Here is a 14,765-nt window from a genome sequence, read left to right as displayed (position 1 = left end):
TGGGAAATGGGGAAGGGAGAGGGAAGTGGAAGGTGGATGGATGGGATGGGATGGAGGAGGTGAAATCTAGGGAGAAGCAATGTGTCTTGAATGAAGCGGTGGATGGAGACATGAGAGGATGTGGGATAATGGGGAAGGTGTACAGAGGGGAAGGCAAGGGAGGCGACAATGGTCAGAATGAAGGTCCCTTCCAAGTGGCATCTTTGTCTGGAGGTTCTACCAAAGAAGCGCAGCTATCGTATACCCTTGACCTACACTCCTATCTGGGATGGACTCTTCCACTAAAATGTAGCTTTGGAAGGGACAAAAACAAGGAGCGGTGATGGAGGATGGGGACACCCGCCTTAGCCAGCCAGATCAGCTGAATCAACCAGGCAATCAATGTGGTGACAGATGTTGTAGCCATGGGGGGTGGTAGGGATGGAAGGGTGGGGGGAAGGAATGGATGGGAAGTATGGAAGGTAGAGGGAAGTGGAAGGTAGATGGATGGGGATGGGATGGAGGAGGTGAAATCAAGGGGGAAGCAATGTGTCTGGAGTGAAGGGGAGGATGGAGAGAGGAAAGGATGCGGGATAATGGGGAAGGCAAGGGAGTGGACAAGGGTCAGAATGAAGGTCCCTTCCAAGTGGCATCTTTGTCTGGAGGTTCTAGCAGCGGAGCGCAGCTATCGTATACCCTTGACCTATACTCCTATCTGGGATGGACTTTTCCACTAAAATGTAGCTTTGGAAGGGACAAAAAAATGGAGCGGTGATGGAGGATGGGGACACCCACCTTAGCCAGCCAGATCAGCCGAATCAACCTGACAATCCATGTGGTGACAGATGTTGTAGCCATGGGGGTGGGGTATGGATGGAAGGGTGGGGGGAAGGAGAGGGATGGGAAGTAGGGAATGGAGAGGGAAGTGGAATGTAGATGGATGGGGATGGGATGGCGGAGGTGAAATCAAGGGGGAAGCAATGTGTCTGGAGTGAAGGGGAGGATGGAGAGAGGAGAGGATGCGGGATAATGGGGAAGGCGTGCAGAATGAGAAGCAAGGGAGGGGACAAGGGTCAGAATGAAGGTCCCTTCCAAGTGGCATCTTTGTCTGGAGGTTCTACCAGAGGAGCGCAGCTATCATATACCCTTGACTTATACTCCGATCTGGGATGGACTCTTCCACTAAGATGTAGCTTGGAAGGGACAAAAAAAATGGAGCGGTGATGGAGGATGGGGACACCCGCCTTAGCCAGCCAGATCAGCCGAATCAACCTGGCCATCAATGCGGTGACAGATGTTGTAGCCAAGGGGGGGGGGTAGGGATGGAAGGGAGGGGGGAAGGAGGGGGATGGGAAGTAGGGATGGAATGGGAAGTGGAAGGTAGATGGATGGGGATGGGATGGAGGAGGTGAAATCAAGAGGGAAGCAATGTGTCTGGAGTGAAGGAGAGGATGAAGAGAGGAGAGGATGCGGGATAATGGGGAAGGCGAGCAGAAGGGAAGGCAAGAGAGTGGACAAGGGTCAGAATGAAGGTCCCCTCCAAGTGGCATCTTTGTCTGGAGGTTCTTCCAGAGGAGCGCAGCTATCGTATACCCTTGACCTATACTCCGATCTGGGATGGACTCTTCCACTAAGATGTAGCTTTGGAAGGGACAAAAAAAAATGGAGCGGTGATGGAGCATGGGGACACCAACCTTAGCTAGCCAGATCAGCCGAATCAACCTGGCAATCAATGTGGTGACAGATGTTGTAGCCATGGGGGTGGGGTATGGATGGAAGGGAGGAAGGAAGGAGAGGGATGGGAAGTAGGGAATGGAGAGGGAAGTGTAAGGTAGATGGATGGGTTGAGATGGAGGAGACGAAATCAAAGGGGAAGCAATGTGTCTGGAGTGGAGGGGAGGCTGGAGACAGGAGGGGATGCGGGATAATGGGGAAGGCGAGCAGAAGGGAAGGCAAGGGAGGGAACAATGATCAGAGTGAAGGTCCCTTCCAAGTGGCATCTTTGTCTGGAGGTTCTACCAGGGGAGCGCAGCTATCGTATACCCTTGACCTATACTCCTATCTGGGATGGACTCTTCCACTAAAATGTAGCTTTGGAAGGGACAAAAAAATGGAGCGGTGATGGAGGATGGGGACACCTGCCTTAGCCAGCCAGATCAGCCCAATCAACCTGGTAATCAAAGTGGTGACAGATGTTGTAGCCATGGAAGGGATGATAGGGATGGAATGGTGGGGGGAAGGAGAGGGATTGGAAGTAGGTAAGGGAGAGAGAAGTGGAAGGTAGATGGATGGGGATGGGATGGAGGAGGTGAAATCAAGGGGGAAGCAATGTGTCTGGAGTGGAGGGGAGGCTGGAGACCGGAGAGGACGCGGGATAATGGGGAAGGCGAGCAGAATGGAAGGCAAGGGAGGGAACAATGATCAGAGTGAAGGTCCCTTCCAAGTGGCATCTTTGTCTGGAGGTTCTACCAGGGGAGCGCAGCTATCATATACCCTTGAACTATACTCCTATCTGGGATGGAGTCTTCCACTAAAATGTAGCTTCGGAAGGGACAAAAAAAATGGAGCGGTGATGGAGGATGGGGACACCCGTCTTAGCCAGCCAGATCACCCGAATCAACCTGGTAATCAATTTGGTGACAGATGTTGTAGCCATGGGGGTGTGGTACGGATGGAAGGGTGGGGGGAAGGAGAGGGAAGGGAAGTAGGGAAGGAAGAGGGATGTTGAAGGTAGATGGATGGGGATGGGATGGAGGAGGTGAAATCAAGGGGGAAGCAATGTGTCTGGAGTGGAGGGGAGGCTGGAGACCGGAGAGGATGCGGGATAATGGGGAAGGCGAGCAGAAGGGAAGGCAAGGGAGGAAACAATGATCAGAGTGAAGGTCCCTTCCAAGTGGCATCTTTGTCTGGAGGTTCTACCAGGGGAGCGCAGCTATCATATACCCTTGACCGATACTCCTGTCTGGGATGGACTCTTCCACTAAAATGTAGCTTCGGAAGGGACAAAAAAAATGGAGCGGTGATGGAGGATGGGGACACCCGCCTTAGCCAGCCAGATCAGCCGAATCAACCTGGCAATCAATGTGGTGACAGATGTTGTAGCCATGGGGGTGTGGTACGGATGGAAGGGTGGGGGGAAGGATAGGGATGGGAAGTAGGGAAGGGAGAGGGAAGTGGAAGGTAGATGGATGGGGATGGGATGGAGGAGGTGAAATCAAGGGGGAAGCAATGTGTCTGGATTGGAGGGGAGGCTGGAGAATGGAGAGGATGCAGGATAATGGGGAAGGCGAGCAGAAGGGAAGGCAAGGGAGGGAACAATGATCAGAGTGAAGGTCCCTTCCAAGTGGCATCTTTGTCTGGAGGTTCTACCAGGGGAGCGCAGCTATCGTATACCCTTGACCTATACTCCTATCTGGGATGGACTCTTCCACTAAAATGTAGCTTTGGAAGGGACAAAAAAAATGGAGCGGTGATGGAGGATGGGGACACCCGCCTTAGCCAGCCAGATCAGCCGAATCAACCTGGCAATCAATGTGGTGACAGATGTTGTAGCCATGGGAGGGATGATAGGGATGGAATGGTGGGGGGAAGGAGAGGGATGGGAAGTAGGGAAGAGAGAGAGAAGTAGAAGGTAGATGGATGGGGATGGAATGGAGGAGGTGAAATTAAGGGGGAAGCAATGTGTCTGGAGTGGAGGGGAGGCTGGAGACCGGAGAGGATGCGGGATAACGGGGAAGGCGAGCAGAAGGGAAGGCAAGGGAGGGAACAATGATCAGAGTGAAGGTCCCTTCCAAGTGGCATCTTTGTCTGGAGGTTCTACCAGGGGAGCGCAGCTATCGTATACCCTTGACATATACTCCTATCTGGGATGGACTCTTCCACTAAAATGTAGCTTTGGAAGGGACAAGAAAAATGGAGCGGTGATGGAGGATGGGGACACCCGCCTTAGCCAGCCAGATCAGCCGAATCAACCTGGCAATCAATGTGGTGACAGATGTTGCAGCCATGGGAGGGATGATAGGGATGGAATGGTGGGGGGAAGGAGATGGATGGGAAGTAGGTAAGGGAGAGAGAAGTGGAAGGTAGATGGATGGGGATGGGATGGAGGAGGTGAAATCAAGGGGGAGGCAATGTGTCTGGAGTGGAGGGGAGGCTGGAGACCGGAGAGGACGCGGGAAAATGGGGAAGGCGAGCAGAAGGGAAGGCAAGGGAGGGAACAATGATCAGAGTGAAGGTCCCTTCCAAGTGGCATCTTTGTCTGGAGGTTCTACCAGGGGAGCGCAGCTATCGTATACCCTTGACCTATACTCCTATCTGGGATGTACTCTTCCACTAAAATGTAGCTTCGGAAGGGACAAAAAAAATGGAGCGGTGATGGAGGATGGGGACACCCGCCTTAGCCAGCCAGATCAGCCGAATCAACCTGGCAATCAATGTGGTGACAGATGTTGTAGCCATGGGGGTGTGGTACGGATGGAAGGGTGGGGGGAAGGAGAGGGATGGGAAGTAGGGAAGGGAGAGGGAAGTGGAAGGTAGATGGATGGGGATGGGATGGAGGCGGTGAAATCAAGGGGGAAGCAATGTGTCTGGAGTGGAGGGGAGGCTGGAGACCGGAGAGGATGCAGGATAATGGGGAAGGCGAGCAGAAGGGAAGGCAAGGGAGGGAACAATGATCAGAGTGAAGGTCCCTTCCAAGTGGCATTTTTGTCTGGAGGTTCTACCAGGGGAGCGCAGCTATCATATACCCTTGAACTATACTCCTATCTGGGATGGACTCTTCCACTAAAATGTAGCTTCGGAAGGGACAAAAAAAATGGAGCGGTGATGGAGGATGGGGACACCCGCCTTAGCCAGCCAGATCACCCGAATCAACCTGGTAATCAATTTGGTGACAGATGTTGTAGCCATGGGGGTGTGGTACGGATGGAAGGGTGGGGGGAAGGAGAGGGAAGGGAAGGGAGAGGGATGTTGAAGGTAGATGGATGGGGATGGGATGGAGGAGGTGAAATCAAGGGGGAAGCAATGTGTCTGGAGTGGAGGGGAGGCTGGAGACCGGAGAGGATGCGGGATAATGGGGAAGGCGAGCAGAAGGGAAGGCAAGGGAGGGAACAATGATCAGAGTGAAGGTCCCTTCCAAGTGGCATCTTTGTCTGGAGGCTCTACCAGGGGAGCGCAGCTATCGTATACCCTTGACATATACTCCTATCTGGGATGGACTCTTCCACTAAAATGTAGCTTTGGAAGGGACAAGAAAAATGGAGTGGTGATGGAGGATGGGGACACCCGCCTTAGCCAGCCAGATCAGCCGAATCAACCTGGCAATCAATGTGGTGACAGATGTTGTAGCCATGGGAGGGATGATAGGGATGGAATGGTGGGGGGAAGGAGAGGGATGGGAAGTAGGTAAGGGAGAGAGAAGTGGAAGGTAGATGGATGGGGATGGGATGGAGGAAGTGAAATCAAGGGGGAAGCAATGTGTCTGGAGGGGAGGGGAGGCTGGAGACCGGAGAGGACGCGGGATAATGGGGAAGGCGAGCAGAAGGGAAGGCAAGGGAGGGAACAATGATCAGAGTGAAGGTCCCTTCCAAGTGGCATCTTTGTCTGGAGGTTCTACCAGGGGAGCGCAGCTATCGTATACCCTTGACCTATACTCCTATCTGGGATGGACTCTTCCACTAAAATGTAGCTTTGGAAGGGACAAAAAAAATGGAGCGGTGATGGAGGATGGGGACACCCGCCTTAGCCAGCCAGATCAGCCGAATCAACCTGGCAATCAATGTGGTGACAGATGTTGTAGCCATGGGAGGGATGATAGGGATGGAATGGTGGGGGGAAGGAGAGGGATGGGAAGTAGGTAAGGGAGAGAGAAGTGGAAGGTAGATGGATGGGGATGGGATGGAGGAGGTGAAATCAAGGGGGAAGCAATGTGTCTGGAGTGGAGGGGAGGCTGGAGACCGGAGAGGACGCGGGAAATGGGGAAGGCGAGGAGAAGGGAAGGCAAGGGAGGAAACAATGATCAGAGTGAAGGTCCCTTCCAAGTGGCATCTTTGTCTGGAGGTTCTACCAGGGGAGCGCAGCTATCGTATACCCTTGACCTATACTCCTATCTGGGATGGACTCTTCCACTAAAATGTAGCTTCGGAAGGGACAAAAAAAATGGAGCGGTGATGGAGGATTGGGACACCCGCCTTAGCCAGCCAGATCAGCCGAATCAACCTGGCAATCAATATGGTGACAGATGTTGTAGCCATGGGGGTGGGGTACGGATGGAAGGGTGGGGGGAAGGAGAGGGATGGGACGTAGGGAAGGGAGAGGGAAGTGGAAGGTAGATGGATGGGGATGGGATGGAGGAGGTGAAATAAAGGGGGAAGCAATGTGTCTGGAGTGGAGGGGAGGCTGGAGACCGGAGAGGACGCGGGATAATGGGGAAGGCGAGCAGAAGGGAAGGCAAGGGAGGGAACAATGATCAGAGTGAAGGTCCCTTCCAAGTGGCATCTTTGTCTGGAGGTTCTACCAGGGGAGCGCAGCTATCGTATACCCTTGACCTATACTCCTATCTGGGATGGACTCTTCCACTAAAATGTAGCTTCGGAAGGGACAAAAAAAATGGAGCGGTGATGGAGGATGGGGACACCCACCTTAGCCAGCCAGATCAGCCGAATCAACCTGGCAATCAATGTGGTGACAGATGTTGTAGTCATGGGAGGGATGATAGGGATGGAATGTTGGGGGGAAGGAGAGGGATGAGAAGTAGGGAAGGGAGAGAGAAGTGGAAGGTAGATGGATGGGGATGGGATGGAGGAGGTGAAATCAAGGGGGAAGCAATGTGTCTGGAGTGAAGGTGAGGCTGGAGACCGGAGAGGATGCGGGATAATGGGGAAGGCGAGCAGAAGGGAAGGCAAGGGAGGGAACAATGATCAGAGTGAAGGTCCCTTCCAAGTGGCATCTTTGTCTGGAGGTTCTACCAGGGGAGCGCAGCTATCGTATACCCTTGACTTATACTCCTATCTGGGATGGACTCTTCCACTAAAATGTAGCTTTGGAAGGGAGAAGAAAATGGAGCGGTGATGGAGGATGGGGACACCCGCCTTAGCCAGCCAGATCAGCCGAATCAACCTGGCAATCAATGTGGTGACAGATGTTGTAGCCATGGAAGGGATGATAGGGATGGAATGGTGGGGGGAAGGAGAGGGATGGGAAGTAGGTAAGGGAGAGAGAAGTGGAAGGTAGATGGATGGGGATGGGATGGAGGAAGTGAAATCAAGGGGGAAGCAATGTGTCTGGAGTGGAGGGGAGGCTGGAGACTGGAGAGGACGCGGGATAATGGGGAAGGCGAGCAGAAGGGAAGGCAAGGGAGGGAACAATGATCAGAGTGAAGGTCCCTTCCAAGTGGCATCTTTGTCTGGAGGTTCTACCAGGGGAGCGCAGCTATCGTATACCCTTGACCTATACTCCTATCTGGGATGGACTCTTCCACTAAAATGTAGCTTTGGAAGGGACAAAAAAAATGGAGCGGTGATGGAGGATGGGGACACCCGCCTTAGCCAGCCAGATCAGCCGAATCAACCTGGCAATCAATGTGGTGACAGATGTTGTAGCCATGGGGGTGTGGTACGGATGGAAGGGTGGGGGGAAGGAGAGGGATGGGAAGTAGGGAAGGGAGAGGGAAGTGGAAGGTAGATGGATGGGGATGGGATGGAGGCGGTGAAATCAAGGGGGAAGCAATGTGTCTGGAGTGGAGGGGAGGCTGGAGACCGGAGAGGATGCAGGATAATGGGGAAGGCGAGCAGAAGGGAAGGCAAGGGAGGGAACAATGATCAGAGTGAAGGTCCCTTCCAAGTGGCATTTTTGTCTGGAGGTTCTACCAGGGGAGCGCAGCTATCGTATACCCTTGACCTATACTCCTATCTGGAATGGACTCTTCCACTAAAATGTAGCTTTGGAAGGGACAAAAAAAATGGAGCGGTGATGGAGGATGGGGACACCCGCCTTAGCCAGCCAGATCAGCCGAATCAACCTGGCAATCAATGTGGTGACAGATGTTGTAGCCATGGGAGGGATGATAGGGATGGAATGGTGGGGGGAAGGAGAGGGATGGGAAGTAGGGAAGGGAGAGAGAAGTGGAAGGTAGATGGATGGGGATGGGATGGAGGAGGTGAAATCAAGGGGGAAGCAATGTGTCTGGAGTGAAGGCGAGGCTGGAGACCGGAGAGGATGCGGGATAATGGGGAAGGCGAGCAGAAGGGAAGGCAAGGGAGGGAACAATGATCAGAGTGAAGGTCCCTTCCAAGTGGCATCTTTGTCTGGAGGTTCTACCAGGGGAGCGCAGCTATCGTATACCCTTGACCTATACTCCTATCTGGGATGGACTCTTCCACTAAAATGTAGCTTTGGAAGGGAGAAGAAAATGGAGCGGTGATGGAGGATGGGGACACCCGCCTTAGCCAGCCAGATCAGCCGAATCAACCTGGCAATCAATGTGGTGACAGATGTTGTAGCCATGGAAGGGATGATAGGGATGGAATGGTGGGGTGAAGGAGAGGGATGGGAAGTAGGTAAGGGAGAGAGAAGTGGAAGGTAGATGGATGGGGATGGGATGGAGGAGGTGAAATCAAGGGGGAAGCAATGTGTCTGGAGTGGAGGGGAGGCTGGAGACCGGAGAGGACGCGGGAAATGGGGAAGGCGAGCAGAAGGGAAGGCAAGGGAGGGAACAATGATCAGAGTGAAGGTCCCTTCCAAGTGGCATCTTTGTCTGGAGGTTCTACCAGGGGAGCGCAGCTATCGTATACCCTTGACCTATACTCCTATCTGGGATGGACTCTTCCACTAAAATGTAGCTTTGGAAGGGACAAAAAAAATGGAGCGGTGATGGAGGATGGGGACACCCGCCTTAGCCAGCCAGATCAGCCGAATCAACCTGGCAATCAATGTGGTGACAGATGTTGTAGCCATGGGGGTGTGGTACGGATGGAAGGGTGGGGGGAAGGAGAGGGATGGGAAGTAGGTAAGGGAGAGAGAAGTGGAAGGTAGATGGATGGGGATGGGATGGAGGAAGTGAAATCAAGGGGGAAGCAATGTGTCTGGAGTGGAGGGGAGGCTGGAGACTGGAGAGGACGCGGGATAATGGGGAAGGCGAGCAGAAGGGAAGGCAAGGGAGGGAACAATGATCAGAGTGAAGGTCCCTTCCAAGTGGCATCTTTGTCTGGAGGTTCTACCAGGGGAGCGCAGCTATCGTATACCCTTGACCTATACTCCTATCTGGGATGGACTCTTCCACTAAAATGTAGCTTTGGAAGGGACAAAAAAAATGGAGCGGTGATGGAGGATGGGGACACCCGCCTTAGCCAGCCAGATCAGCCGAATCAACCTGGCAATCAATGTGGTGACAGATGTTGTAGCCATGGGGGTGTGGTACGGATGGAAGGGTGGGGGGAAGGAGAGGGATGGGAAGTAGGGAAGGGAGAGGGAAGTGGAAGGTAGATGGATGGGGATGGGATGGAGGCGGTGAAATCAAGGGGGAAGCAATGTGTCTGGAGTGGAGGGGAGGCTGGAGACCGGAGAGGATGCGGGATAATGGGGAAGGCGAGCAGAAGGGAAGGCAAGGGAGGGAACAATGATCAGAGTGAAGGTCCCTTCCAAGTGGCATTTTTGTCTGGAGGTTCTACCAGGGGAGCGCAGCTATCGTATACCCTTGACCTATACTCCTATCTGGGATGGACTCTTCCACTAAAATGTAGCTTTGGAAGGGACAAAAAAAATGGAGCGGTGATGGAGGATGGGGACACCCGCCTTAGCCAGCCAGATCAGCCGAATCAACCTGGCAATCAATGTGGTGACAGATGTTGTAGCCATGGGAGGGATGATAGGGATGGAATGGTGGGGGGAAGGAGAGGGATGGGAAGTAGGGAAGGGAGAGAGAAGTGGAAGGTAGATGGATGGGGATGGGATGGAGGAGGTGAAATCAAGGGGGAAGCAATGTGTCTGGAGTGGAGGGGAGGCTGGAGACCGGAGAGGACGCGGGATAATGGGGAAGGCGAGCAGAAGGGAAGGCAAGGGAGGGAACAATGATCAGAGTGAAGGTCCCTTCCAAGTGGCATCTTTGTCTGGAGGTTCTACCAGGGGAGCGCAGCTATCGTATACCCTTGACCTATACTCCTATCTGGGATGGACTCTTCCACTAAAATGTAGCTTCGGAAGGGACAAAAAAAATGGAGCGGTGATGGAGGATGGGGACACCCGCCTTAGCCAGCCAGATCAGCCGAATCAACCTGGCAATCAATGTGGTGACAGATGTTGTAGCCATGGGAGGGATGATAGGGATGGAATGGTGGGGGGAAGGAGAGGGATGGGAAGTAGGGAAGGGAGAGAGAAGTGGAAGGTAGATGGATGGGGATGGGATGGAGGAGGTGAAATCAAGGGGGAAGCAATGTGTCTGGAGTGAAGGGGAGGCTGGAGACCGGAGAGGATGCGGGATAATGGGGAAGGCGAGCAGAAGGGAAGGCAAGGGAGGGAACAATGATCAGAGTGAAGGTCCCTTCCAAGTGGCATCTTTGTCTGGAGGTTCTACCAGGGGAGCGCTGCTATCGTATACCCTTGACCTATACTCCTATCTGGGATGGACTCTTCCACTAAAATGTAGCTTCGGAAGGGACAAAAAAAATGGAGCGGTGATGGAGGATGGGGACACCCGCCTTAGCCAGCCAGATCAGCCGAATCAACCTGGCAATCAATGTGGTGACAGATGTTGTAGCCATGGGGGTGTGGTACGGATGGAAGGGTGGGGGGAAGGAGAGGGATGGGAAGTAGGGAAGGGAGAGGGAAGTGGAAGGTAGATGGATGGGGATGGGATGGAGGTGGTGAAATCAAGGGGGAAGCAATGTGTCTGGAGTGGAGGGGAGGCTGGAGACCGGAGAGGACGCGGGATAATGGGGAAGGCGAGCAGAATGGAAGGCAAGGGAGGGAACAATGATCAGAGTGAAGGTCCCTTCCAAGTGGCATCTTTGTCTGGAGGTTCTACCAGGGGAGCGCAGCTATCATATACCCTTGAACTATACTCCTATCTGGGATGGACTCTTCCACTAAAATGTAGCTTCGGAAGGGACAAAAAAAATGGAGCGGTGATGGAGGATGGGGACACCCGCCTTAGCCAGCCAGATCACCCGAATCAACCTGGTAATCAATTTGGTGACAGATGTTGTAGCCATGGGGGTGTGGTACGGATGGAAGGGTGGGGGGAAGGAGAGGGAAGGGAAGTAGGGAAGGGAGAGGGATGTTGAAGGTAGATGGATGGGGATGGGATAGAGGAGGTGAAATCAAGGGGGAAGCAATGTGTCTGGAGTGGAGGGGAGGCTGGAGACCGGAGAGGATGCGGGATAATGGGGAAGGCGAGCAGAAGGGAAGGCAAGGGAGGAAACAATGATCAGAGTGAAGGTCCCTTCCAAGTGGCATCTTTGTCTGGAGGTTCTACCAGGGGAGCGCAGCTATCATATACCCTTGACCTATACTCCTGTCTGGGATGGACTCTTCCACTAAAATGTAGCTTCGGAAGGGACAAAAAAAATGGAGCGGTGATGGAGGATGGGGACACCCGCCTTAGCCAGCCAGATCAGCCGAATCAACCTGGCAATCAATGTGGTGACAGATGTTGTAGCCATGGGGGTGTGGTACGGATGGAAGGGTGGGGGGAAGGATAGGGATGGGAAGTAGGGAAGGGAGAGGGAAGTGGAAGGTAGATGGATGGGGATGGGATGGAGGAGGTGAAATCAAGGGGGAAGCAATGTGTCTGGATTGGAGGGGAGGCTGGAGAATGGAAAGGATGCAGGATAATGGGGAAGGCGAGCAGAAGGGAAGGCAAGGGAGGGAACAATGATCAGAGTGAAGGTCCCTTCCAAGTGGCATCTTTGTCTGGAGGTTCTACCAGGGGAGCGCAGCTATCGTATACCCTTGACCTATACTCCTATCTGGGATGGACTCTTCCACTAAAATGTAGCTTTGGAAGGGACAAAAAAAATGGAGCGGTGATGGAGGATGGGGACACCCACCTTAGCCAGCCAGATCAGCCGAATCAACCTGGCAATCAATGTGGTGACAGATGTTGTAGCCATGGGAGGGATGATAGGGATGGAATGGTGGGGGGAAGGAGAGGGATGGGAAGTAGGTAAGAGAGAGAGAAGTAGAAGGTAGATGGATGGGGATGGAATGGAGGAGGTGAAATTAAGGGGGAAGCAATGTGTCTGGAGTGGAGGGGAGGCTGGAGACCGGAGAGGATGCGGGATAATGGGGAAGGCGAGCAGAAGGGAAGGCAAGGGAGGGAACAATGATCAGAGTGAAGGTCCCTTCCAAGTGGCATCTTTGTCTGGAGGTTCTACCAGGGGAGCGCAGCTATCGTATACCCTTGACATATACTCCTATCTGGGATGGACTCTTCCACTAAAATGTAGCTTTGGAAGGGACAAGAAAAATGGAGCGGTGATGGAGGATGGGGACACCCGCCTTAGCCAGCCAGATCAGCCGAATCAACCTGGCAATCAATGTGGTGACAGATGTTGTAGCCATGGGAGGGATGATAGGGATGGAATGGTGGGGGGAAGGAGAGGGATGGGAAGTAGGTAAGGGAGAGAGAAGTGGAAGGTAGATCGATGGGGATGGGATGGAGGAAGTGAAATCAAGGGGGAAGCAATGTGTCTGGAGGGGAGGGGAGGCTGGAGACCGGAGAGGACGCGGGAAATGGGGAAGGCGAGGAGAAGGGAAGGCAAGGGAGGAAACAATGATCAGAGTGAAGGTCCCTTCCAAGTGGCATCTTTGTCTGGAGGTTCTACCAGGGGAGCGCAGCTATCGTATACCCTTGACATATACTCCTATCTGGGATGGACTCTTCCACTAAAATGTAGCTTCGGAAGGGACAAAAAAAATGGAGCGGTGATGGAGGATTGGGACACCCGCCTTAGCCAGCCAGATCAGCCGAATCAACCTGGCAATCAATATGGTGACAGATGTTGTAGCCATGGGGGTGGGGTACGGATGGAAGGGTGGGGGGAAGGAGAGGGATGGGACGTAGGGAAGGGAGAGGGAAGTGGAAGGTAGATGGATGGGGATGGGATGGAGGAGGTGAAATAAAGGGGGAAGCAATGTGTCTGGAGTGGAGGGGAGGCTGGAGACCGGAGAGGACGCGGGATAATGGGGAAGGCGAGCAGAAGGGAAGGCAAGGGAGGGAACAATGATCAGAGTGAAGGTCCCTTCCAAGTGGCATCTTTGTCTGGAGGTTCTACCAGGGGAGCGCAGCTATCGTATACCCTTGACCTATACTCCTATCTGGGATGGACTCTTCCACTAAAATGTAGCTTCGGAAGGGACAAAAAAAATGGAGCGGTGATGGAGGATGGGGACACCCGCCTTAGCCAGCCAGATCAGCCGAATCAACCTGGCAATCAATGTGGTGACAGATGTTGTAGTCATGGGAGGGATGATAGGGATGGAATGGTGGGGGGAAGGAGAGGGATGAGAAGTAGGGAAGGGAGAGAGAAGTGGAAGGTAGATGGATGGGGATGGGATGGAGGAGGTGAAATCAAGGGGGAAGCAATGTGTCTGGAGTGAAGGTGAGGCTGGAGACCGGAGAGGATGCGGGATAATGGGGAAGGCGAGCAGAAGGGAAGGCAAGGGAGGGAACAATGATCAGAGTGAAGGTCCCTTCCAAGTGGCATCTTTGTCTGGAGGTTCTACCAGGGGAGCGCAGCTATCGTATACCCTTGACCTATACTCCTATCTGGGATGGACTCTTCCACTAAAATGTAGCTTTGGAAGGGACAAAAAAAATGGAGCGGTGATGGAGGATGGGGACACCCGCCTTAGCCAGCCAGATCAGCCGAATCAACCTGGCAATCAATGTGGTGACAGATGTTGTAGCCATGGGGGTGTGGTACGGATGGAAGGGTGGGGGGAAGGAGAGGGATGGGAAGTAGGGAAGGGAGAGGGAAGTGGAAGGTAGATGGATGGGGATGGGATGGAGGCGGTGAAATCAAGGGGGAAGCAATGTGTCTGGAGTGGAGGGGAGGCTGGAGACCGGAGAGGATGCAGGATAATGGGGAAGGCGAGCAGAAGGGAAGGCAAGGGAGGGAACAATGATCAGAGTGAAGGTCCCTTCCAAGTGGCATTTTTGTCTGGAGGTTCTACCAGGGGAGCGCAGCTATCGTATACCCTTGACCTATACTCCTATCTGGGATGGACTCTTCCACTAAAATGTAGCTTTGGAAGGGACAAAAAAAATGGAGCGGTGATGGAGGATGGGGACACCCGCCTTAGCCAGCCAGATCAGCCGAATCAACCTGGCAATCAATGTGGTGACAGATGTTGTAGCCATGGGAGGGATGATAGGGATGGAATGGTGGGGGGAAGGAGAGGGATGGGAAGTAGGGAAGGGAGAGAGAAGTGGAAGGTAGATGGATGGGGATGGGATGGAGGAGGTGAAATCAAGGGGGAAGCAATGTGTCTGGAGTGAAGGCGAGGCTGGAGACCGGAGAGGATGCGGGATAATGGGGAAGGCGAGCAGAAGGGAAGGCAAGGGAGGGAACAATGATCAGAGTGAAGGTCCCTTCCAAGTGGCATCTTTGTCTGGAGGTTCTACCAGGGGAGCGCAGCTATCGTATACCCTTGACCTATACTCCTATCTGGGATGGACTCTTCCACTAAAATGTAGCTTTGGAAGGGAGAAGAAAATGGAGCGGTGATGGAGGATGGGGACACCCGCCTTAGCCAGCCAGATCAGCCGAATCAACCTGGCAATCAATGTG

Source organism: Erythrolamprus reginae, chromosome 4, assembly GCF_031021105.1.
Source record: "Erythrolamprus reginae isolate rEryReg1 chromosome 4, rEryReg1.hap1, whole genome shotgun sequence".
Lineage (NCBI taxonomy): Eukaryota > Metazoa > Chordata > Lepidosauria > Squamata > Dipsadidae > Erythrolamprus > Erythrolamprus reginae.
This window is presented reverse-complemented; position numbering follows the sequence as displayed.